Source organism: Nicotiana tabacum, chromosome 20 (assembly GCF_000715075.1).
Source record: "Nicotiana tabacum cultivar K326 chromosome 20, ASM71507v2, whole genome shotgun sequence".
NCBI classification, from domain to species: domain Eukaryota; kingdom Viridiplantae; phylum Streptophyta; class Magnoliopsida; order Solanales; family Solanaceae; genus Nicotiana; species Nicotiana tabacum.
In genome coordinates this window covers 166,697,136-166,701,716 of record NC_134099.1, presented here as the reverse complement: position 1 = coordinate 166,701,716, position 4,581 = coordinate 166,697,136, and positions in this window count along the sequence as shown.

The following is a 4,581-nucleotide window of genomic DNA, read 5'->3' as shown; positions in this document are numbered from 1 at the left end:
AGAATAAAAGACTCCAGATATAAAATTAAAATGCGACAAACGAAAATGAAACTAAAAGCTAATTGATTGCACTAAAACTTTAGTCTTCAATGGTCTTCTTGCTTAAATTGATATCATCAATTATCTGCATCTCTTGGCCTCCATTCTCCCCCCAAAGTCTCGTACAAAATTTGAAACACCACTGGCAACTGTGGGACGAGGGCACATGCCTGTTGACCAACTTTCTCATTGTTTAGATGGCGATGATCATCATGAATATATGCTATTTTTTCTGCGAATCGAAGTACTTGCTCTCTTGCTTGCCCCATATTAATGTGACAATTCTGCAACCACATCTGGGTAGTGTTGAGGGGGTGCCCCATTTGAGCCTCCCGCCCCTCATATTCTTCAATGCGACGGTTTAGCACACCTCTCTCAATCATTCACTGACGCCGCTCTGCCTCGAAATCTGCATGTTGATGACCCCTCTTCTGCCTTTTTATTTATTCTAATTGTGCATGAAGCTGACCCTTTGAGCGTATCCAGTGGGCCCTTTCTCTTTCAAATTGCTCTTTCTGCTGATCAAACTCCAATTGTTGTTGGTGCGCGTCCTCTTCAATAATACTCAAGTCTTCTTGCAGCTTATGTATTTCAGCATTTTTGTTCGCCTCAACTCTTCTGACTAAACCAATTGTCTTTTCAAGTCGTGAACCTTCCATGTTTCCTTATTTTCCTTTTATTTCAATTTTCCCACATTTCTTTCAAAATTGCATTCTAGGCCATACAAGTGAAACAGAAATCCCAACTTAACCCACTTGCCTCCTAAACCTTCATATTGTCCGTAATTTATGTTCAGGAGCTTCAGAAACTTACCCACATTCACATTTTTTGGTACTATGGGCCTTTGGCGGCGAAGATTGCGGCCCCACCCTTGAAAATGTGTGATTTTCTCCAAGGTCGGAGTCATTTCACAGTCGGTAAAACGGAACACATTGTTTTCAGGATCCTAGTACGGAATCAAAGCTTCGATCACATCCCTCATGGGCTTGATTGTCATCATGTGAACCAAATTTCCCAAGTAATTCTTTATTTGGTTTCGCTCATATTCCTTAAAGACTCTCCACCAATCCCACAACAACTGTGGTATCTGATCGACAATTAGAAAATCCGGTATCCCTTCTGATTTGGGCCTCTTTTCAGATTTACCTCTTTCTCCACTCATGGTGTACCTGTTTACCCAGACACGAGGTTAGGCTTTAATCAAATATATTATTGACACAAAACATCTGATTTCTTGGGCTCAAACTGACTATTTTTTCGTAAAAACAAGTGAACAGAAAAAAACTGGCCTCTTTTGTTAAAACGACCATTTCGCATTTCTAAGGAAGGTTTCAAGGCTATTTCGACAAAAGGACCGGACACATGGACAATACTAGTCAAAAGAGATAAAACTAACAAAGTGACTATATTATTATTATTATTATTTGAAAAAAAAAATAATAGTCCATAGACAAATTATATTTGTTTTTATTTTAATTAATTCATTTTTAATGGGGTTGAACCTGATGAAGGTTGCCTACGTATCTCATATCCGGTGAGAATCAAACCCGTGTAGTTTAGTTTAAATAAATAAATAAATAACCATTTTGAAAATTGTGATTTTACACGTTAGAACCCTTCAAAATTTTATTTTTTAAAAAACAAAAATGAGGTTTTTATGAAACTTTTGAGGAAATTTTCTCTTTCTCTCTTCCCTATTCAATTAATCTATCCTAAAGTCGGTCAACATTTCAGTAAAGCCTACCAAATAATTTTACATGTAGCACAGAAAAATAAACGTGTTGGCCTGAAAAATTGGTACTCGTCCTAGACGGGTCCGGCCCCTGTGCCGAGTCCCGTTAAGTCCAATGCACATGATGCAAATAAAGCGTAGCCTACTAGGGATATTCATTACTGGTGGCTTGTTCTTCTAAGTTTTTAAATCCTAAAGAAGATGGTATCTAGATCTGGCTTACCCGGGTGGACGACCCGAGCCGAGGAGCGTCAAGTGTCACCAGTAGTAGAACAGCACTAGCTAGCTAACTGCTCTCCCGCCTAAACATGTGTGACTAAATTCTTCACCAGAAGCTGGTAGGCTAACTGGCTTTATCTCAAGACAGAAATTTTGTGATGCTGGTAGGCAAACACAATATAACTACCTATCAGAAGACTCAGAGGGGTGCGAGAGAGGATACAATTTATATCACAGTTCACATAAATATTAAAGCGGTAAATAAGCGACAAATAGAACATTAGGCTCCCAAACACAATAATATCCAAAATATGATAAAAGCCAAATAAGAATCAATATACATAGCTCGAATTCTTATTAATTGTTCCCCAGTGGAGTCGCCAGAGCTGTCACACCTCTTTTTTGCCACACAAACCTTATTACGAGGTTGAGTTAGAGGAGTTTTTCCAATTAAAGTGACGATTTGAAAAGTGTTTATTTATTATTTGGAGTCGCCACTTGGAATTGAGTTTTGGTGTTTTAAGTCACCTTTTATTTGAATCCCTCATCAAACGGAAGATTTGACTCCTTATTTATGGTCTACGAAAACAAAAGACTGAGTAAGGAATTCTATTGACCGAGGGGAAGGTGTGAGGCATCCCTCGAGTCCCGTGATTCTAGCACGGTCATTTTTATTGACTTATGTCCGGCTAAAATCAATTCTTGGATATTCTTGTATTTTTATTGATTATGGTTTGCCTATTATCACTTAATTAATTATTATATTTTATTAATTGTGTTCACCAAGATGTGGTACGCACACAAGGTACTTCTTTGAAATTAAATGTTAAACCAAGGTACGGAATGTACACGTGGTTATAACATAATTATTTTAAATTTAAAGGTATCGAGACGCGGAATGCGCACATGATCCTTTTATTATTTAAGCATATCAATCTAATATTTAAAGTGCGTCTAAAATGTTTCTAGCGTATTCATGATTTGTTTCTTTCCTAAGTTTGAGATTATTTTGAGGCCATGATTTTTTGGATATATGGTTATGGAAGGAATATGAAAACTTTTTGATAAATTATTTACAAGGTCGATTATACCACTAAGTTATAAAATAAAAATAAAATTGTGACTAACTTGTTCCTAGCGAATTTGGCAGATTAAAAGAGAACAGAGACAATATACCAAAAGCAATAAAAATATTCTTATTCCCAACTCTCATCTCAGTCATATCCAAATAATTTTTCACATCTATTTATCAATAAAGCTAATAGCTCTCTTAATAACGAGCAAGGTTCCATCACAACACAAAAATGAGATGCGGTAACAAATACCTGGATACATAGAAAATGGCTAATAACAGGTGGATCTAAATACACATAAATAACAAAATTTTAAAAAATTCGTCTTGACTTTGCGCTACACTAAACTGGACAGTGTGCCGAACTCAATTCACCCAACTTTTATATAGGTTTACCAAATGGCCATTCCTTCTAAAATTGTTTACTCAAATCTCGACTTAGGTCGTAGGGATTTAGCACCTCATAAACAAGCTTAAAAATATTATCATTTTCATCTTGAACAAAATTAACGAAGCCGAACTTACTTAATGAGAACATATCTATACAATGAGATTATTCATTTAAGACTAAGATGAGTTGAAATATATAGTAAAGAACAACCTAACAAAGTATAATTACCTCAACCAAACACAAAGTTGATAGGCATGATGTACTGCACTTGATCACGAATTTGGTAATGTCTAAGACTTAAACTGCTAAAAACAAAACTAACGAACCTAACAAATGGGGTAAGAATTGACAAATTAAGATCTTTAAATAATTCACAAAGTATGACTAAAGGGAGACTACCACTCCTAGTATATTGATTCATATGAGAAAACTCAGAAAGTAACTTAGGAAAGTTTTACATATTATTATTATCTCCGTTAGTCTATTCTATTGAATCATCCTATTCCCTCGTATATTATGCATAGAAATACACACATCTAAATAGCTTAGATATTCTTTGAACTAATTTAGTGAAACATATCAAATCAAAAGGAAACTTCACAACAAATCATTCAAGGAGGAACAAGAGATGTTCAAAATAATTATCTCATTCATCATCGTCAGGTATTATTAGCAAAAGGAAAGTGGGGAAGAACGGACCTTAAGGAGATTTTAGTATATATAGAAAGAATCTGGAATACAACAACTTTCGGCGACTAAATTAGATCAATAAAAGTGAACCACGACCAAAACACGAACCTCAACGGCGATAAACTCGAGCAAACCCGCAATCTTTCGAACTCGGACCACAAAGATAGAATTTTTGTTTGTTTTGATAAAAGGAAAACAGAGGTGGTGTCTTTCTTTTTGAACTAGAGCTTCATCCGAAGAAGAAAGTCATACTTTTTCCTTTATGTTTTCTCTCAATTTTCGTCCTTTTCTTTTTTCTTCTGAAGTGTGTTATATAGATGTGTATGTTGTATAACTGATGTGAGGAATGGTGAGAAGAATGGGAGAAATGGGAAGTGAGGGTGGATATGTGGGGATACGTGAGGGATATGTGGGAAAATGGAGATTATGGTATTTTAT